The following is a 23808-nucleotide window of genomic DNA, read 5'->3' as shown; positions in this document are numbered from 1 at the left end:
CCTGGTCCACTAATCACTCATGTTTATGGTCCCTCCTGGTCTTAACAGTACTCAAGTGTTAACGGTACTCTGTTAAACGTAAACCTCCCTGTCCTAAGTTTGAACCATTAACATCCCTAGCATAGAACATCCTCCCTAAACCTTAACAATACTATGGTCCACCTGATAACAGTATGGTAACAGTCACCTCCCATGGTCCTTAACAGTCACCTCCCATGGTCCTTAACAGTCACCTCCCACAGTCCTTAACAGTCACCTCCCATGGTCCTTAACAGTCACCTCCCATGGTCCTTAACAGTCACCTCCCATGGACCTTAACAGTCACCTCCCATGGTCCTTAACGGTCACCTCCCATGGTCCTTAAAGGTCACCTCCCATGGTCTTTAACAGTTACCTCCCATGGTCCTTAACAGTCACCTCCCATGGACCTTAAAAGTCACCTCCCATGGTCCTTAACGGTCACCTCCCCATGGTCCTTAACGGTCACCTCCCATGGTCCTTAACAGTCACCTCCCATGGTCCTTAACGGTCACCTCCCATGGTCCTTAACGGTCACCTCCCATGGTCCTTAACAGTCACCTCCCATGGTCCTTAACAGTCACCTCCCATGGACCTTAACAGTCCCCTCCCATGGTCCTTAACAGTCACCTCCCACAGTCCTTAACAGTCACCTCCCATGGTCCTTAACAGTCACCTCCCATGGTCCTTAACAGTCACCTCCCATGGACCTTAACAGTCACCTCCCATGGTCCTTAACGGTCACCTCCCATGGTCCTTAAAGGTCACCTCCCATGGTCTTTAACAGTTACCTCCCATGGTCCTTAACAGTCACCTCCCATGGACCTTAAAAGTCACCTCCCATGGTCCTTAACGGTCACCTCCCATGGTCCTTAACGGTCACCTCCCATGGTCCTTAACGGTCACCTCCCATGGTCCTTAACGGTCACCTCCCATGGTCCTTAACGGTCACCTCCCATGGTCCTTAACGGTCACCTCCCATGGTCCTTAACAGTCACCTCCCATGGTCCTTAACAGTCACCTCCCATGGTCCTTAACGGTCACCTCCCATGGTCCTTAACAGTCACCTCCCATGGTCCTTAACAGTCACCTCCCATGGTCCTTAACAGTCACCTCCCATGGGCCTTAACGGTCACCTCCCATGGACCTTAACAGTCACCTCCAATGGACTTTAACGGTCAACTCCCATGGACCTTAACGATCACCTCCCATGGTCCTTAACGGTCACCTCCCATGGTTCTTTTTTCTTCTATGAAAGAAATTCCGAGAATGGCGCGAAAAATGTGACGTCACAATACGACAATTAGCGTTGCATATTGATTTGAGAAAAAGAATCCCATTGAAAACCAGTAAAATTGTACATAAAACATGTTTTAAATTAGAAAATCATTTTCAAAAATTAATTATAAGCGTTGATGTCAATTATTTTTTAGTTTCATTGGGGTATGAAACAAATTTTGTTTGCAAACTTCTGTAAGAATCCGCTATGCGGATTCATACAGTTTGCAAACAAAATTTGTTTCGTACCCGATGAAACTAAAAAAAAAATGACATCAATGCTTAATTGAATTTTAACCAGAATTCTAAGTGCCATATCTGTGTAATTTTTTATGACTTGACCTTAAAACCTTCATGAGTGCGATTTCTTTAAATGTGACCCACATAACCCATTTTGAAAGAATTCTGAATTTTTTTTAAATGTTTCTTCATATCACCCTCATGACTTTGAATGAAGCTTATGGTCAACGATAAGCATAACATTTGTAGCAAGCCATACATGCTATTAATGTACCAAAAATTAAGCCTTCATATTTATAGAAAAGGGAGCAGAAACCTTTTCTGTGCAATTTTGGGTGAGTTTTGGATTTTGGCGGGAAAAGCTTTTTTTTCTTCTTTTAATTCAAGGTTGTATATGGTATGTCATTTTTCATCTGATGGTCCTAAAACTTGTACATTTTTTGTCAGTGTATCATGTTCTTTCATATGTGATGAAAAAATAACTCAATTTGAGATTTTTATTTTTGACCTACTTTTGACCCCAAAGCAAGGCCTTGGCCTTGACACATTCTCAGTTAACACGTCATAAAGAAAAATTTACTATTTCCAAACTTTCAATGAAAATGAAATAAATTATGCTAAAAAATGCGAGTTTCCTATATTCATTTCATTTTATTGACTTTAAGCTTCACAGCTCATCAGTACAGATAACATATACATCTCATCATGTATACAAGACAATAAATTGGCAGTCACAGTTGGCAGTCACAGTTGGCAGTCACAGCAATATAGCAGTAACAATATCTATAGAGAATGGACATCTGTGAAATTAAAAAAAAAAAAAAAAAAAATTATATCAAGTTTTTTCCTTAATTGCATCATATACATATTTACATAACATTGTTAAATCTTTAAGGTTAGTTGTACTAATTAATTGGATCATCTGAAATACTGATGTTTTTTTCCAGTAATAAGTCGTAATGTATCTTGGTCTTAAAGCTTGAAAGTTTGGACAAACGAAGAGGAAGTGATATTCATCTTCTATGTCACCAGAGTGGCAAACTTTACACAAACGCTCATCTCTTGCAGTATTTTGATATCGACCAGTTTCAATGTACAGAGTATGTGCTGAGAGATGTAATCTACTAAAATCAATTCTATTGCGTTTTGTTATATATTTACTTAAATAATGTTGAAGTGAAATATCATCTACTACATGTCTATTCATATATATAAACTATGGTAATATCATAAAGCCCCTCCCTGGGAGGGGGGAAAGTGAAACTAAGGGGCCATGAAGTTTACAATTTTAATAGAGCACCTTAAGAACCTTCCATCCATGAAGAATATTTCATGCTGCCTATTTGGGTCTTGAGAAGAAGATTTTTGAAATATCAGTAAATTTGACCTCTTTTGACCCCTGCCCCTTAGGCCCTGAGGGATAGGGACCATATCATTTACAATTCTGGTAGACCTTTAGCCAGGAAATGTTCCTGCAATATTTCATCAAAATTAGTTCAGGAGTTTTTGAGAAGAAGTCGAAAAATGTGGAAATTTTACTAAGTACGGAGATGCACAACGACTCCCAATGGCAGACAAAGGCATATTGGAAAAGGTCACTGACCTTATGAAACTAAGCTATATGTATAAAAGGCAAAAAAACAACAAGAGGCCCATGGGCCTTAACGGTCACCTGATTTTTGAAATATTTCAGTAAATTTGAATGAAAGAATGAATTTCAAAACAAATAAAACAAATGATAGTCAAAAATGTGATTTCCCTATAACTATAGTAAAGTTTATCCCCTCCCATGGGGCAAACGCGAGACCCCAGGGCTAGGAAATTCACAATTATGGTAAAGCACCTTAAGACCCTTCGATCTGTGAAGAGTATTTAATTCTACCTTATTTGGGTTGTAAGAAGAAGATTTTTGAAATTTCAGTTAATTTGACCCTTTTTGGCCCCGCCCATCAGCCCCTGGGGGTCAGTCAGGGCCAACATGTACATCAAACTGTCATCCCAAGCTGATAACGTTAACGAAGTTAGAATGAATTCCAATAAAAATCCAACAAATAATAGTCAAATATGTGATTTCCCTATATAAACTATAGTAAAGTTTACCCCCTACCCAGGGGCAAACGTGAGACCCCAGGGTCATGAAATTCACAATTTTGGTAAAGCATCATAAGACCCTTCATCTATGAAGAGTATTTGATTCTAACATATCTGAGAGTAGAGAAGAAGATTTTTGAAATTTTAGTCAATTTGACCCTTTTTGGCCCCGCCCACCAGCCCCTGGGGGTCAACCAGGGCCAACATGTACATACCATCAAACTGTCATCCTATGCTGATAATTTGAACCAAGTTAGAATAAATTCCAATAGAAATCCAACAAATAATAGTCAAAAATGTGATTTCCCTATATAAACTATAGTAAAGTTTACCCCCTACCCAGGGGCAAACGTGAGACCCCAGGGTCATGAAATTCACAATTTTGGTAACGTACCTTAAGAGCCTTCCATCTATGAAGAGTATTTGATTCTAATATATCTGAGAGTAGAGAAGAAGATTTTTGAAATTTCAATCAATTTGACCCTTTTTGGCCCCGCCCACCAGCCCCTGGGGGTCAACCAGGGCCAACATGTACATACCATCAAACTGTCATCCCATGCTGATAATTTGAACCAAGTTAGAATGAATTCCAATAGATATCCAACAAATAATAGTCAAAAATGTGATTTCCCTATATAAACTATAGTAAAGTTTACCCCCTCCCCAGGGGCAAATGTGAGACCCCAGGGTCATGAAATTCACAATTTTGGTAAAGCACCTTAGGACCCTTCCATCTATGAAGAGTATTTGATTCTACCATATCTGAGAGTAGAGAAGAAGATTTTTGAAATTTTAGTCAATTTGACCCTTTTTGGCCCCGCCCCTCAGGCCCCTGGGGGGTGGGGACCATATAATTCACAATTTTGGTTCACCCTCAGCCATGGAAGCTTCCTGTAAAATTTCATTGAATTTAGTTCAGCAGTTTTTAAGAAGAAGTTGAAAATGTAAATTGTTTACGACGCACGACGCAGGACAAAAGGCGATTGCAATAGGTCAACTGAGACTTCGTCTCAGGTGACCTAAAAATCTTGAAGTTTTCAGTAAACATAAACAGAGAAAGTTGAAGTGCATTGATAACCTGGTCCTACCTAAGTCCATTGTTTACATGCAATTTCTCCTAACATGTAATCCCATACAATAGAATTGAGAACAATGAAGGCTTTAATCTAAACTTTTCTGTAAATATATATATCACGTTAAAAAATCCTGAAACTTGATATAAAAATTATAATGTTTTAAAATCACATTCTTACCTTGACAATGTCAAGTTAAAATGTCCTCTGCGATTTTCTTACACAAACATTTTGTAAACCCAGTGGTATGCTATTGACTTGCTAAGCAGGGTTTAAAGCCTTTTACCGTCCATGGCCTTATATTAGCTTTTTATTACACATGAATATGCAAAAAGATAACATATTCATTGAGAAGCAACAGTACTGCATACAACACCAGAATATTCCTGTACATTATCAACATCTACTAACAACAAATATACCACAGATTCAGGTTATTTATTTTACATTAAATCATAGATGCTAGTTAAAATATATATCATTTTGTTCAAATTGTATTTGAATAGTTTTTCTAATTGATCTAAAAAGTTCAAACAGATCAGAAAAAGTGTTAAGATAAATGTGAGATATTGCTTCAAATTCATTGTATCCAATATACTTTGTAGATTTTTCACACATAATATTTATAAATTGAGTTTATCCCAAGCCATAAAGATTTTTTGATTACAGATTTGTGTTTATCATGTAATGGTTGGATAGAGTTCCCATACCTCGCCCTATATATATGTATGGTGCAAAAGTCAAATATATCTTACGCTTTGGTGATATACAAACAATTTGATAATAAAAGGTTCACTGGGCCTGTAATATTTCTCACTTATTTTGAATTGTTGTCTGAACAGGTCCCAGCAAAATGAAATGTTTTTCCTTACATAACTGCATAACATACATATTTAATCATAGATTCACAGCATTTACATCATTTATACTGTACTTTTAGTTTAATTGATTCAGAATGGAGAATTAGTTAACTAGAGATCCCAGAGGGATCTTGGTGCCACCATTGAATGATCCATATCAGTCAAATATAAGACTGATCTTTTCTTGTCTTTCACTCTTCCTTCAAAACATTTAAAGACTGAATATAACACGATATAGCAGGAACAACCTGCAATTTTCAAAAGCCAAGATGACTGTCTGTCAGCCATGTTGTTTTCTGATCAGTCCCAAAATACAATACATATGAAATTTGAGTAAGATTCTTTTTAGACTTTCTGAGAAATAGCTATAACAAACTTTATTGTCAAATTCCAAGATGGAAATTGTTTTCTTTAATTTTTAAAAAAATATTCATTTCGTTTATGTTTTGAGTAGTAAAGAGCTGAATCAACTTGAAAACACTCGATCTTTTATAATAATATGGTTTGATATACTGGCACCTTAGGTCACGATAAAAATTACATTTTAAAATGGAATTCGTCTTCAATATCATCTAAGTTATATAGGTAACAGATTCCTTGGTCCCTCTTAGTGTTTCTATATCTCCCCTAGTCTATAATCAAATTATGTGAACTTAGTCTAAAACAGGCTGTAGTTGTCTTATATAAGTTATTGATTGGTTTTCTCAAATATAATTGTAACGAAATATTGTCTATCTGATGTCAGTAAAAGAAACCTTTCGAAGCTGTTTGAATATTTGACAATAATTCCTGTTGGTAAATATCGAAAAGCTATGTTCAATAATTGTAAATGTATTTTTATCAACATTATCAATGTTACAAGGGCAAGTTTAACCCAATTCATTAAGTTCTGTACGAATAACTAAATTCCAGCTATCATACAACAAGCCATATTGTTTTCTGATTGGTCCGAAAATACAATATGAACAACTAGGGACCAAGGGATACTTACACATGAAATTTGAGAAAGATTCCTTCAGCACTTTCTGAGAAATAGCGATAACAATAATTGTTTATGGACGGACAGAATGAAGGATGGCAGACCAACGACGTAGGGCGATCTAATGATGGTCTGCTACAAACATCTTAAATAATTACACCACAAAGTGGCCATTTTAGATTTCAACCATCAACTGAAAGTAAAGCAGTATAGGGGAATTACTAAGGATACAACAGTCACCCTTGTATGTGACCCCCTAGTGGTGTCATGTGATGACTGGGGATACAACATTCACCCTTGTATGTGACTCCCTAGTGGTGTCAAGTGGTGACTGAGGATACAACATTCACCCTTGTATGTGACTCCCTAGTGGTGTCATGTGATTACTGGGGATACAACATTCACCCTTGTATGTGACTCCCTAGTGGTGTCAAGTGGTGACTGGGGATACAACATTCACCCTTGTATGTGACTCCCTAGTGGTGTCAAGTGGTGACTGGGGATACAACATTCACCCTTGTATGTGACTCCCTAGTGGTGTCAAGTGGTGACTGGGGATACAACATTCACCCTTGTATGTGACTCCCTAGTGGTGTCATGTGGTGACTGAGGATACAACATTCACCCTTGTATGTGACCCCCTAGTGGTGTCAAGTGATTACTGGGGATACAACATTCACCCTTGTATGTGACTCCCTATTGGTGTCATGTGGTGACTGGGGATACAACATTCACCCTTGTATGTGACCCTCTAGTGGTGTCAAGTGGTGACTGGGGATACAACATTCACCCTTGTATGTGACTCCCTAGTGGTGTCAAGTGGTGACTGGGGATACAACATTCACCCTTGTATGTGACTCCCTAGTGGTGTCAAGTGGTGACTGGGGATACAACATTCACCCTTGTATGTGACTCCCTAGTGGTGTCATGTGATGACTGGGGATACAACATTCACCCTTGTATGTGACTCCCTAGTGGTGTCAAGTGGTGACTGGGGATACAACATTCACCCTTGTATGTGACCCCCTAGTGGTGTCAAGTGGTGACTGAGGATACAACATTCACCCTTGTATGTGACTCCCTAGTGGTGTCATGTGATGACTGGGGATACAACATTCACCCTTGTATGTGACTCCCTAGTGGTGTCATGTGATGACTGGGGATACAACATTCACCCTTGTATGTGACTCCCTAGTGGTGTCATGTGGTGACTGAGGATACAACATTCACCCTTGTATGTGACCCTCTAGTGGTGTCAAGTGGTGACTGGGGATACAACATTCACCCTTGTATGTGACTCCCTAGTGGTGTCATGTGATGACTGAGGATACAACATTCACCCTTGTATGTGACCCCCTAGTGGTGTCAAGTGGTGACTGAGGATACAACATTCACCCTTGTATGTGACCCCCTAGTGGTGTCAAGTGATGACTGGGGATACAACATTCACCCTTGTATGTGACTCCCTAGTGGTGTCATGTGGTGACTGAGGATACAACATTCACCCTTGTATGTGACCCTCTAGTGGTGTCAAGTGGTGACTGGGGATACAACATTCACCCTTGTATGTGACCCCCTAGTGGTGTCAGGTGGTGACTGAGGATACAACATTCACCTTGTATGTGACCCCCTAGTGGTGTCAAGTGATGACTGAGTATACAACATTCACCCTTGTATGTGACCCCCTAGTGGTGTCAAGTGATGACTGGGGATACAACATTCACCCTTGTATGTGATCCCCTAGTGGTGTCAAGTGATGACTGGGGATACAACATTCACCCTTGTATGTGACTCCCTAGTGGTGTCATGTGGTGACTGGGGATACAACATTCACCCTTGTATGTGACCCCCTAGTGGTGTCAAGTGGTGACTGGGGATACAACATTCACCCTTGTATGTGACCCCCTAGTGGTGTCAAGTGATGACTGGGGATACAACATTCACCCTTGTATGTGACTCCCTAGTGGTGTCATGTGGTGACTGAGGATACAACATTCACCCTTGTATGTGACCCTCTAGTGGTGTCAAGTGGTGATTGGGGATACAACATTCACCCTTGTATGTGACCCCCTAGTGGTGTCAGGTGGTGACTGAGGATACAACATTCACCCTTGTATGTGACCCCCTAGTGGTGTCAAGTGGTGACTGAGGATACAACATTCACCCTTGTATGTGACCCCCTAGTGGTGTCAAGTGATGACTGGGGATACAACATTCACCCTTGTATGTGACTCCCTAGTGGTGTCATGTGGTGACTGAGGATACAACATTCACCCTTGTATGTGACCCTCTAGTGGTGTCAAGTGGTGACTTGGGATACAACATTCACCCTTGTATGTGACTCCCTAGTGGTGTCAGGTGGTGACTGAGGATACAACATTCACCCTTGTATGTGACCCCCTAGTGGTGTCAAGTGATGACTGAGTATACAACATTCACCCTTGTATGTGACCCCCTAGTGGTGTCAAGTGATGACTGGGGATACAACATTCACCCTTGTATGTGATCCCCTAGTGGTGTCATGTGGTGACTGGGGATACAACATTCACCCTTGTATGTGACCCTCTAGTGGTGTCAAGTGGTGACTGGGGATACAACATTCACCCTTGTATGTGATCCCCTAGTGGTGTCAAGTGATGACTGGGGATACAACATTCACCCTTGTATGTGACTCCCTAGTGGTGTCAAGTGGTGACTGAGGATACAACATTCACCCTTGTATGTGACCCCCTAGTGGTGTCAAGTGATGACTGGGGATACAACATTCACCCTTGTATGTGACTCCCTAGTGGTGTCATGTGATGACTGGGGATACAACATTCACCCTTGTATGTGACCCTCTAGTGGTGTCAAGTGGTGACTGGGGATACAACATTCACCCTTGTATGTGACCCCCTAGTGGTGTCAGGTGGTGACTGAGGATACAACATTCACCCTTGTATGTGACCCCCCAGTGGTGTCAAGTGGTGAATGAGGATACAACATTCACCCTTGTATGTGACCCCCTAGTGGTGTCAAGTGGTGAATGAGGATACAACATTCACCCTTGTATGTGACCCTCTAGTGGTGTCAAGTGGTGACTGGGGATACAACATTCACCCTTGTATGTGACCCCCTAGTGGTGTCAGGTGGTGACTGAGGATACAACATTCACCCTTGTATGTGACCCCCCAGTGGTGTCAAGTGGTGAACGAGGATACAACATTCACCCTTGTATGTGACTCCCTAGTGGTGTCAAGTGGTGAGTGAGGATACAACATTCACCCTTGTATGTGACCCTCTAGTGGTGTCAAGTGGTGACTGAGGATACAACATTCACCCTTGTATGTGACTCCCTAGTGGTGTCAAGTGGTGACTGGGGATACAACATTCACCCTTGTATGTGACTCCCTAGTGGTGTCAAGTGGTGACTGGGGATACAACATTCACCCTTGTATGTGACTCCCTAGTGGTGTCATGTGGTGACTGAGGATACAACATTCACCCTTGTATGTGACCCCCTAGTGGTGTCAAGTGATTACTGAGGATATAACATTCACCCTTGTATGTGACTCCCTAGTGGTGTCATGTGATGACTGGGGATACAACATTCACCCTTGTATGTGACTCCCTAGTGGTGTCATGTGATGACTGGGGATACAACATTCACCCTTGTATGTGACTCCCTAGTGGTGTCATGTGGTGACTGAGGATACAACATTCACCCTTGTATGTGACCCTCTAGTGGTGTCAAGTGGTGACTGGGGATACAACATTCACCCTTGTATGTGACTCCCTAGTGGTGTCATGTGATGACTGAGGATACAACATTCACCCTTGTATGTGACCCCCTAGTGGTGTCAAGTGGTGACTGAGGATACAACATTCACCCTTGTATGTGACCCCCTAGTGGTGTCAAGTGATGACTGGGGATACAACATTCACCCTTGTATGTGACTCCCTAGTGGTGTCATGTGGTGACTGAGGATACAACATTCACCCTTGTATGTGACCCTCTAGTGGTGTCAAGTGGTGACTGGGGATACAACATTCACCCTTGTATGTGACCCCCTAGTGGTGTCAGGTGGTGACTGAGGATACAACATTCACCCTTGTATGTGACCCCCTAGTGGTGTCAAGTGATGACTGAGTATACAACATTCACCCTTGTATGTGACCCCCTAGTGGTGTCAAGTGATGACTGGGGATACAACATTCACCCTTGTATGTGATCCCCTAGTGGTGTCAAGTGATGACTGGGGATACAACATTCACCCTTGTATGTGACTCCCTAGTGGTGTCATGTGGTGACTGGGGATACAACATTCACCCTTGTATGTGACCCCCTAGTGGTGTCAAGTGGTGACTGGGGATACAACATTCACCCTTGTATGTGACCCCCTAGTGGTGTCAAGTGATGACTGGGGATACAACATTCACCCTTGTATGTGACTCCCTAGTGGTGTCATGTGGTGACTGAGGATACAACATTCACCCTTGTATGTGACCCTCTAGTGGTGTCAAGTGGTGACTGGGGATACAACATTCACCCTTGTATGTGACCCCCTAGTGGTGTCAGGTGGTGACTGAGGATACAACATTCACCCTTGTATGTGACCCCCTAGTGGTGTCAAGTGGTGACTGAGGATACAACATTCACCCTTGTATGTGACCCCCTAGTGGTGTCAAGTGATGACTGGGGATACAACATTCACCCTTGTATGTGACTCCCTAGTGGTGTCATGTGGTGACTGAGGATACAACATTCACCCTTGTATGTGACCCTCTAGTGGTGTCAAGTGGTGACTTGGGATACAACATTCACCCTTGTATGTGACTCCCTAGTGGTGTCAGGTGGTGACTGAGGATACAACATTCACCCTTGTATGTGACCCCCTAGTGGTGTCAAGTGATGACTGAGTATACAACATTCACCCTTGTATGTGACCCCCTAGTGGTGTCAAGTGATGACTGGGGATACAACATTCACCCTTGTATGTGATCCCCTAGTGGTGTCATGTGGTGACTGGGGATACAACATTCACCCTTGTATGTGACCCTCTAGTGGTGTCAAGTGGTGACTGGGGATACAACATTCACCCTTGTATGTGATCCCCTAGTGGTGTCAAGTGATGACTGGGGATACAACATTCACCCTTGTATGTGACTCCCTAGTGGTGTCAAGTGGTGACTGAGGATACAACATTCACCCTTGTATGTGACCCCCTAGTGGTGTCAAGTGATGACTGGGGATACAACATTCACCCTTGTATGTGACTCCCTAGTGGTGTCATGTGATGACTGGGGATACAACATTCACCCTTGTATGTGACCCTCTAGTGGTGTCAAGTGGTGACTGGGGATACAACATTCACCCTTGTATGTGACCCCCCAGTGGCGTCAAGTGGTGAATGAGGATACAACATTCACCCTTGTATGTGACCCCCTAGTGGTGTCAAGTGGTGAATGAGGATACAACATTCACCCTTGTATGTGACCCTCTAGTGGTGTCAAGTGGTGACTGGGGATACAACATTCACCCTTGTATGTGACCCCCTAGTGGTGTCAGGTGGTGACTGAGGATACAACATTCACCCTTGTATGTGACCCCCCAGTGGTGTCAAGTGGTGAACGAGGATACAACATTCACCCTTGTATGTGACTCCCTAGTGGTGTCAAGTGGTGAGTGAGGATACAACATTCACCCTTGTATGTGACCCTCTAGTGGTGTCAAGTGGTGACTGAGGATACAACATTCACCCTTGTATGTGACTCCCTAGTGGTGTCAAGTGGTGACTGAGGATACAACATTCACCCTTGTATGTGACCCCCTAGTGGTGTCAAGTGGTGACTGGGGATACAACAGTCACCCTTGTATGTGACCCCCTAGTGGTGTCAAGTGGTGACTGGGGATACAACATTCACCCTTGTATGTGATCCCCTAGTGGTGTCATGTGGTGACTGGGGATACAACATTCACCCTTGTATGTGACCCCCTAGTGGTGTCAAGTGATTACTGGGGATACAACATTCACCCTTGTATGCGACTCCCTAGTGGTGTCAAGTGGTGACTGAGGATACAACAGTCACCCTTGTATGTGACTCCCTAGTGGTGTCAAGTGGTGACTGGGGATACAACATTCACCCTTGTATGTGACTCCCTAGTGGTGTCATGTGATGACTGGGGATACAACATTCACCCTTGTATGTGACCCCCTAGTGGTGTCAAGTGGTGAATGAGGATACAACATTCACCCTTGTATGTGACCCTCTAGTGGTGTCAAGTGGTGACTGGGGATACAACATTCACCCTTGTATGTGACCCCCTAGTGGTGTCAGGTGGTGACTGAGGATACAACATTCACCCTTGTATGTGACCCCCCAGTGGTGTCAAGTGGTGAACGAGGATACAACATTCACCCTTGTATGTGACTCCCTAGTGGTGTCAAGTGGTGAGTGAGGATACAACATTCACCCTTGTATGTGACCCTCTAGTGGTGTCAAGTGGTGACTGAGGATACAACATTCACCCTTGTATGTGACTCCCTAGTGGTGTCAAGTGGTGACTGAGGATACAACATTCACCCTTGTATGTGACCCCCTAGTGGTGTCAAGTGGTGACTGGGGATACAACAGTCACCCTTGTATGTGACCCCCTAGTGGTGTCAAGTGGTGACTGGGGATACAACATTCACCCTTGTATGTGATCCCCTAGTGGTGTCATGTGGTGACTGGGGATACAACATTCACCCTTGTATGTGACCCCCTAGTGGTGTCAAGTGATTACTGGGGATACAACATTCACCCTTGTATGCGACTCCCTAGTGGTGTCAAGTGGTGACTGAGGATACAACAGTCACCCTTGTATGTGACTCCCTAGTGGTGTCAAGTGGTGACTGGGGATACAACATTCACCCTTGTATGTGACTCCCTAGTGGTGTCATGTGATGACTGGGGATACAACATTCACCCTTGTATGTGACCCCCTAGTGGTGTCAAGTGGTGACTGGGGATACAACATTCACCCTTGTATGTGACCCCCTAGTGGTGTCAAGTGATTCGACTGAGGATACATAATCCCTTGTGCAAATATGATAGCTGTTATATGTAGGGTGACAGACAGTAACCTGGGATATTACAGGGTAAATATGGTAGTTGTGTAGAGAAGACAGACAGTAACCTGGGATATTACGGGGTAAATATGGTAGTTGTGTAGAGAAGACAGACAGTAACCTGGGATATTACGGGGTAAATATGGTAGTTGTGTAGAGAAGACAGACAGTAACCTGGGATATTACATGGTAAATATGGTAGTTGTCTCTAGAAGACAGACAGTAACCTGGGATATTACGGGGTAAATATGGTAGTTGTGTAGAGAAGACAGACAGTAACCTGGGATATTACAGGGTAAATATGGTAGTTGTGTAGAGAAGACAGACAGTAACCTGGGATATTACATGGTAAATATGGTAGTTGTCTCTAGAAGACAGACAGTAACCTGGGATATTACGGGGTAAATATGGTAGTTGTGTAGAGAAGACAGACAGTAACCTGGAATATTACGGGTTAAATATGGTAGTTGTGTAGAGAAGACACAGTAACCTGGGATATTACATGGTAAATATGGTAGTTGTGTAGAGAAGACAGACAGTAACCTGGGATATTACGGGGTAAATATGGTAGTGGTGTAGAGAAGACAGACAGTAACCTGGGATATTACGGGGTAAATATGGTAGTTGTGTAGAGAAGACAGACAGTAACCTGGGATATTACGGGGTAAATATGGTAGTTGTGTAGAGAAGACAGACAGTAACCTGGGATATTACGGGGTAAATATGGTAGTTGTGTAGAGAAGACAGACAGTAACCTGGGATATTACAGGGTAAATATGGTAGTTGTGTAGAGAAGACAGACAGTAACCTGGGATATTACGGGGTAAATATGGTAGTTGTGTAGAGAAGACAGACAGTAACCTGGGATATTACAGGGTAAATATGGTAGTTGTGTAGAGAAGACAGACAGTAACCTGGGATATTACGGGGTAAATATGGTAGTTGTGTAGAGAAGACAGACAGTAACCTGGGATATTACGGGGTAAATATGGTAGTTGTGTAGAGAAGACAGACAGTAACCTGGGATATTACAGGGTAAATATGGTAGTTGTCTCTAGAAGACAGACAGTAACCTGGGATATTACAGGGTAAATATGGTAGTTGTGTAGAGAAGACAGACAGTAACCTGGGATATTACGGGGTAAATATGGTAGTTGTGTAGAGAAGACAGACAGTAACCTGGGATATTACAGGGGTAAATATGGTAGTTGTGTAGAGAAGACAGACAGTAACCTGGGATATTACGGGGTAAATATGGTAGTTGTGTAGAGAAGACAGACAGTAACCTGGGATATTACGGGGTAAATATGGTAGTTGTGTAGAGAAGACAGACAGTAACCTGGGATATTACGGGGGTAAATATGGTAGTTGTGTAGAGAAGACAGACAGTAACCTGGGATATTACGGGGTAAATATGGTAGTTGTGTAGAGAAGACAGACAGTAACCTGGGATATTACGGGGTAAATATGGTAGTTGTGTAGAGAAGACAGACAGTAACCTGGGATATTACAGGGTAAATATGGTAGTTGTGTAGAGAAGACAGACAGTAACCTGGGATATTACGGGGTAAATATGGTAGTTGTGTAGAGAAGACAGACAGTAACCTGGGATATTACGGGGTAAATATGGTAGTTGTGTAGAGAAGACAGACAGTAACCTGGGATATTACGGGGTAAATATGGTAGTTGTGTAGAGAAGACAGACAGTAACCTGGGATATTACAGGGTAAATATGGTAGTTGTGTAGAGAAGACAGACAGTAACCTGGGATATTACGGGGTAAATATGGTAGTTGTGTAGAGAAGACAGACAGTAACCTGGGATATTACGGGGTAAATATGGTAGTTGTCTCTAGAAGACAGACAGTAACCTGGGATATTACGGGGTAAATATGGTAGTTGTGTAGAGAAGACAGACAGTAACCTGGGATATTACAGGGGTAAATATGGTAGTGGTGTAGAGAAGACAGACAGTAACCTGGGATATTACGGGGTAAATATGGTAGTTGTCTCTAGAAGACAGACAGTAACCTGGGATATTACGGGGTAAATATGGTAGTTGTGTAGAGAAGACACAGTAACCTGGGATATTACGGGGTAAATATGGTAGTGGTGTAGAGAAGACAGACAGTATAACCTGGGATATTACGGGGTAAATATGGTAGTTGTGTAGAGAAGACAGACAGTAACCTGGGATATTACACGGTAAATATGGTAGTTGTGTAGAGAAGACACAGTAACCTGGGATATTACGGGGTAAATATGGTAGTTGTCTCTAGAAGACAGACAGTAACCTGGGATATTACGGGGTAAATATGGTAGTTGTGTAGAGAAGACAGACAGTAACCTGGGATATTACGGGGTAAATATGGTAGTTGTGTAGAGAAGACAGACAGTAACCTGGGATATTACGGGGTAAATATGGTAGTTGTGTAGAGAAGACAGACAGTAACCTGGGATATTACGGGGTAAATATGGTAGTTGTGTAGAGAAGACAGACAGTAACCTCGGATATTACATGGTAAATATGGTAGTTGTGTAGAGAAGACAGACAGTAACCTGGGATATTGTGGGTTTATATACTGTAGTGACTTGCAACATTATCAGTCATGTCAGAAAAAATCACTTCAAGTTAATTTAAATATCTTTTTGGTATGTGATCGAATATAGGATCTGTCAGTCAATATTGTTGATCTCTTGAAATCTGAGACTTATGCATATTTATTAGGCATGTCACATCAACATAGGCCTACATGTTTTGTACATTGCTATGTATATATGCAATACAGGAGGATATTCAAATAACAATTGACAAAGAGAAGAATGAGGTTGACCTTCATCTCTTTATTGTATGGAATCTTTGTGTATACTTTGCTTTTTTTCTTCATAATTTTGTGATATCATTTTACTGGTAACAGATTCTTTTTCATACAGCTTCTTGTTTTGCCAAAGTATCCATTTCCTCAATCTTTAAAATTTGTCTAACTTAATGAAAACACAGTGCAGACAATATTCAAGCATTCATTTTTGTCTTTTAAAAAAAGAAAATATTTGACACTATCATAATACATCAACTCAGATAATTCAAAAACTTTGTTATCCTGAAGTAAAATGTTGGTCCTGATATTATAAAATCTATGTGAAGTGCACTACTTATCCCAATAAGATGAAAACATTATTTAAATTTTTAAACAAAATGTGTCTACAAAATACTTATATACATCTCAGAAAATTGTTTACAATCTAGGGCATGGGAAATGTCCCGTTTTCATTTCAGTTTGTTATTAAATACATTAAACATATACTCAAATCCATGTATAACTGAATATATATATGGATTTTTATGGTAGCTTTTCACTAAACTTTTTTATGGGATATGATGATGCTAATTTGATGGAATAGTTCAGGATGTTTTAAATAGTGTAGCAAGGGTTTTAAAGTCAAAAGTCATTCTTACAATAACATAAGGATATGCTAATGTGACAGGTGGTTTAGGAGAAGTTGTCTCTAATATTCAATATCTAATTTCTAATATCAATACAACACACCGTAAATATTTGTGTACATCTGGTCCTAGGACCTAGGAAATACAGGAGACAGACCTAGGACCCACAGGAGGACCCAGGCCTAGGACCCACAGGAGGAGACAGGTCTAGGACCCATAGGAGGAGACAGACCTAGGACCCACAGGAGGAGACAGGCCTAGGACCCACAGGAGGAGACAGACCTAGGACCCACAGGAGGAGATAGACCTAGGACCCACAGGAGGAGACAGGCCTAGGACCCACAGGAGGAGACAGACCTAGTACCCACAGGACGAGACAGACCTAGTACCCACAGGACGAGACAGACCTAGTACCCACAGGACGAGACAGACCTAGGACCCACAGGAGGAGACAGACCTAGGACCCACAGGACGAGACAGACCTAGTACCCACAGGACGAGACAGACCTAGGACCCACAGGAGGAGACAGGCCTAGGACCCACATGAGGAGACAGACCTAGGACCCACAGGAGGAGACAGACCTAGGACCCACAGGAGGAGACAGACCTAGGACCCACAGGACGAGACAGGTCTAGGACCCACAGGACAAGACAATTCTAGGACCCACAGGAAGAGACGGACCTAGGACCCACAGGAGGAGACATACCTAGGACCCACAGGAGGAGACAGACCTAGTACCCACAGGAGGAGACAGACCTAGGACCCACAGGAGGAGACAGGCCTAGGACCCACAGGAGGAGACAGGCCTAGGACCCACAGGACGAGACAGACCTAGGACCCACAGGAGGAGACAGACCTAGTACCCACATGAGGAGACAGACCTAGTACCCCACAGGAGGAGACAGGCCTAGGACCCACAGGAGACAGACCTAGTACCCACAGGAGGAGACAGACCTAGGACCCACAGGAGGAGACAGACCTAGTACCCACAGGAGGAGACAGACCTAGGACCCACAGGAGGAGACAGGCCTAGGACCCACAGGAGGAGACAGGCCTAGGACCCACAGGACGAGACAGACCTAGGACCCACAGGAGGAGACAGACCTAGTACCCACATGAGGAGACAGACCTAGTACCCACAGGAGGAGACAGGCCTAGGACCCACAGGAGAGACGACAGACCTAGGACCCACAGGAGGAGACAGACCTAGGACCCACAGGAGGAGACAGACCTAGGACCCACAGGAGGAGACATACCTAGGACCCACAGGAGGAGACAGACCTAGTACCCACAGGAGGAGACAGACCTAGGACCCACAGGAAGAGACAGGCCTAGGATCCACAGGACGAGACAGACCTAGGACCCACAGGAGGAGACATACCTAGGACCCACAGGAGGAGACAGACCTAGTACCCACAGGAGGAGACAGACCTAGGACCCACAGGAGGAGACAGACCTAGTACCCACAGGAGGAGACAGGCCTAGGACCCACAGGACGAGACAGGCCTAGGACCCACAGGACGAGACAGACCTAGGATCCACAGGACGAGACAGGCCTAGGATCCACAGGACGAGACAGACCTAGGACCCACAGGACGAGACAGACCTAGGACCCACAGTAAGCAGGAGTTTGTATTTAATTGAATATTGATATCCTGATGTGTAAATAAGCCTAAATTATGAAGTATGGAGAGATGTATTTTAATCAGATTTTCTCTCCGTAACAAACATTTCCAGATATGTCAAAAAAATGCACAGACTGTAACGACTTCTCAGGTCCCTGTGTTTATTGACAGGCAGGAGGCAGGCAGCTTGGCCAGACATATGTGATATGTTACTTTTAGCTTGTCACTACATTCATAATAACTCTGTTATCGCCTCCTTACTGCACTTCATTCCATATTCATTAGATTATTTGTTAACTCATTGTAGAATACCACAGTCAGTAGTGTATAACCAGTTATTACCACCACATTGTCACTTGTAGTTTTGTATTTTACTGATTATCAATTACCAACACATTGTCACTTGTAGTTTTGTATTTTACTGATTATCAATTACCACCACATTGTCACTAGTAGTTTTGTATTTTACTGATTATCAATTACCACCACATTGTCACTTGTAGTTTTGTATTTTACTGATTATCAATTACCACCACATTGTCACTTGTTACTGATTATCAATTCCCAACACATTGTCACTTGTAGTTTTGTATTTTACTGATTATCAATTACCACCACATTGTCACTAGTAGTTTTGTATTTTACTGATTATCAATACCCACCACATTGTCACTTGTAGTTTTGTATTATACTATGACTATCAATTACCACCACATTGTCACTTGTAGCTTTGTATTATACTATGACTATCAATTACCACCACATTGTCACTAGTAGTTTTGTATTATACTATGACTATCAATACCCACCACATTGTCACTTGTAGTTTTGTATTTCATTATGACTATCAATTACCACCACATTGTCACTTGTAGTTTTGTATTTCATTATGACTATCAATTACCACCACATTGTCACTTGTAGTTTTGTATTTTACTGATTATCAATTACCACCACATTGTCACTTGTAGTTTTGTATTTCATTATGACTATCAATTACCAACACATTGTCACTTGTAGTTTTGTATTTTACTGATTATCAATTACCACCACATTGTCACTTGTAGTTTTGTATTTTACTGACTATCAATTACCACCACATTGTCACTTGTAGTTTTGTATTTTACTGATTATCAATTCCCAACACATTGTCACTTGTAGTTTTGTATTTTACTGACTATCAATTACCACCACATTGTCACTTGTAGTTTTGTATTATACTATGACTATCAATTACCAACACATTGTCACTTGTAGTTTTGTATTTTACTGATTATCAATTCCCAACACATTGTCACTTGTAGTTTTGTATTATACTATGACTATCAATTACCACCACATTGTCACTTGTAGTTTTGTATTTTACTGATTATCAATTCCCAACACATTATCACTTGTAGTTTTGTATTTCACTATGATTATCAACAGCTAGAGACTTACTGGATAATGGATACATATGGCTAAAACAATAATTTTAAATATCTCTATGTAAAAATTTATTTTCAGTACATCATGATGGCAAGCTCTCATGAACATCTTATAAAGTTATTAGATTGTAGACAAAGGGCCTTAATTAACTGTGCCTATCACAGAACACCATCTAGGGCTCAAATAAAATCTCAGTAATCACATGTTACACATATCTACTAAATTAGGAAACACCAATACTTTGGTGGACTTCACTACACCCCAAGACTGCATTATTACAAAATATGGCAGATGCATGTCATCATAGTATACTCTTCATCGTTGTCAACTAATTCGGACAAAATCAATACATATTATATTTAGCGGATCCAAGGGAGATTCCATGTTTTTTACAAAATCAGTCAGTTTTTTTTCTTAATTTTTCCTGTTCATTTTTAGATACACTTCAAATTTCAACCACTTACAGTTAAGGCTAGCTTTCCCAACAACATAATAAAAAATGTATACATGTACCTAGAAATATAAATCTCTACAGTGTATCATATTTCTTGTGAATCACTCGATCTGAAATGTCAGTGATATTTGTAACTTAAAGTACATCTCCTAGGTGTAACAGCTACGACCATACACGAGTAGTCAATCCTACTAGTACGGCCATACACCAGTCAATCCTACTGGTACGGCCATACACCAGTCAATCCTACTAGTACGGCCATACACCAGTCAATCCTACTGGTACGGCCATACACCAGTCAATCCTACTAGTACGGCCATACACCAGTCAATCATACTAGTACGGCCATACACCAGTCAATCATACTAGTACGGCCGTACACCAGTCAATCCTACTAGTACGGCCGTACACCAGTCAATCATACTAGTACGGCCGTACACCAGTCAATCCTACTAGTACGGCCGTACACCAGTCAATCCTACTAGTACGGCCGTACACCAGTCAATCCTACTAGTACGGCCGTACACCAGTCAATCCTACTAGTACGGCCGTACACCAGTCAATCCTACTAGTACGGCCGTACACCAGTCAATCCTACTAGTACGGCCGTACACCAGTCAATCATACTAGTACGGCCGTACACCAGTCAATCCTACTAGTACGGCCATACACCAGTCAATCCTACTAGTACGGCCATACACCAGTCAATCCTACTAGTACGGCCATACACCAGTCAATCATACTAGTACGGCCATACACCAGTAGTCAATCCTACATTAACGTGTCCATATGTCTAACATTATACTTCTCCTACAACTTTATAACAAGTTTACTGCCTACTGATTCAATGTTTAAAGTGTGTATACCATAATTTCTATTTTTGAAACTGGAATTTTCTGGATATACCTATTATATAGGGTAAACCAGGTATGTTGATCATGAACTGTTAAAGGGAAGTAATCAGAGTATTGACTTACCTGTACAGAAACAATACGTACAGTATTTCCTGCTGCAGGATATATTTACTATCGAACTGTAGTACTGGTCAAATCATTTACCATAAACGTCAATGTGTATTTTACAGGTTTAAGGCTTAGTAACGAGAATCCACCAGTCCCGGAACTAAATTCGCTGCACTATCGATTTGTAAGTTATAATAAACACAAAGCAGGTAACACAGACCTACCTGTCATAATCATCCGTCATTGTTGTGGTGTTGAACTGTCGTTCTGCTGTAAAAACACACCTGGTTTCCTCCCGTAGAAATATATTATACTTCCAAAGAGGTGTAGTAGCGACAATTGATATTAACGACTGTACTTCCACAGCGCACCGCCATCACACAACTAGTCGGTTGTTGGGGGATTCCCCGCCTGTGTGATTGTATACGTCACGACAACATCTAGTTTTCCTATATTCTGGGTATTGTGTTCTCGAGAATTAAACAAAATGGAACGATTGATTTCTTTCCGTGCTTTGTATGTCCATACAGAATCGATACCGTTTTAAATATTGCTGTGCCTCATGTGTGCATGTATTCGGTGAAACATTTTGATTTTAGGTAATGGAGAAGTTTATGTTACATCAATGAACAGACTCCCACGCAGGGCAAGACTCGGCCAAGTCATACGTATTTATACATATATATATCTGTATATATATATGTCTCTGGTTCTACTGGGCAGAGATATCCTCATTATCCGATACCAAAGTAGAAATTAAGAATACTTATAAGAATACGTATAAAGCTTCACAAGAGTTTCAACAAAAGAAACAAGAGGCCCATGGGCCTTGACGGTCCCCCATGAGTTTCGAAATATTTCAGTTATTTTTATTGATCCTTTTTGGCCCCACTAACCAGTCTAAGGGGTCGGCCAGGGCCAACATGTGCAAACCATTAACCTGTCATCACATGCTGATAATGTTAACGAAGTAAGATTGAGTTCCAATAGAACTCAAACAAATGATAGTCAAAACGTGATTTCCCTATGTAAATGTTAGTTAAGTTTACCCTCTCCCCAGCAAACGTGAGAACCCAGGGTCATGAAATTCACAATTTTGGTAAAGCACTCTAATATCTGAAGGTAAAGAAGATTTCTGATGTTTTAGTCAATTTGACACTTTTTGGCCCTCGGGCCCCTGGGGTGGGGACCATATAATTCACAATTTTGGCTGACCTTTATCCATAGAAGCCTCCTGCTAAATTTCATTGAATTTGGTTCAGCGGTTTTGGAAAAGAAGTCGAAAATGTAAGTTGTTTACGGACGCACGACGACGGACAAAAGGCGATTAGAATAGGTCACTTGAGACCTAATAACCAGAGGGATCTTGGCGCCCACCATTGAATGATCTTCATAGGTTCCATGTCAGATTGATCTTTTCTCTACTTTTCCCTTCATTTTACTAATCTGTGCAAATTGAGACATATCCCTCCAGTACTTTTCAAACAAGGGAATCCTAGCTATATAAGAAATTTGAGATTTAACGATAATGGCTGTTTGTTTGCCAGGTTGTTTTTAGGACAGACTGGTCCAAAAATGCAATACAAGGGACCAAGGGGAACCTACTTATGAAATTTGAGAAAGATCCATTCAGTACTTTGAGAAATAGAGATAATAAACTTCAATTGTCAAAATCCAAGATGGCGGTCTGTCGGCCATATTGTTTTCCAATTGATCTCAAAATGCAATAAGCATAACGAGGCACCAAGGGGAACCTCCATTTGAAATTTCAGAAAGATCCATTCAGTACTTTCTCAGAAATAGTGATAACAAACTTCAATTGGTCAAAATCCAAGATGGCTGCCTGTCGGCCATGTTGTTTTCCGATTGGTCTCAAAATGAAATATGCATAACTAGGCACCAAGGGGAACCTACATATGAAATTTCAGAAAGATCCCTTCAGTACTTTCTGAGAAATAGCGATAACAAACTTCAATTGTCAAAATCCAAGATGGCTGCCTGTCGGCCATGTTGTTTTCCGATTGGTCTCAAAATGCAATATGCATAACTAGGCACCAAGGGAAACCTACAAATGAAATTTCAGAAAGATCCCTTCAGTACTTTCTCAGAAATAGCGATAACAAACTTCAATTGTCAAAATCCAAGATGGCTGCCTGTCGGCCATGTTGTTTTCCGATTGGTCTCAACATGCAATATGCATAACTAGGCACCCAGGGGAACTTACATATGATATTTCAGAAAGATCCCTTCAGTACTTTCTCAGA

The 23808-nt window shown here is 41.7% G+C and overlaps 1 protein-coding gene across 3 annotated transcripts in view; it reads right to left on the bottom strand.

The window, feature by feature from the left end:
• LOC117324907 overlaps nucleotides 1-21947 on the bottom strand; it is an 85062-nt gene extending 63115 nt beyond the window's left edge. For all 3 annotated transcript variants that reach the window (XM_033880744.1, XM_033880745.1, XM_033880746.1), the window contains exon 1: nucleotides 21769-21947. The gene's annotated coding sequence lies outside the window, so the exon portion shown is untranslated. The remainder of the gene's footprint in view (nucleotides 1-21768) is intronic.
• Between the last annotated feature and the right edge of the window lie 1861 nt (nucleotides 21948-23808).

This window comes from Pecten maximus, chromosome 4 (assembly GCF_902652985.1).
Source record: "Pecten maximus chromosome 4, xPecMax1.1, whole genome shotgun sequence".
Taxonomy (NCBI): Eukaryota; Metazoa; Mollusca; class Bivalvia; order Pectinida; family Pectinidae; genus Pecten; species Pecten maximus.
This window is presented reverse-complemented; position numbering and strand designations above follow the sequence as displayed.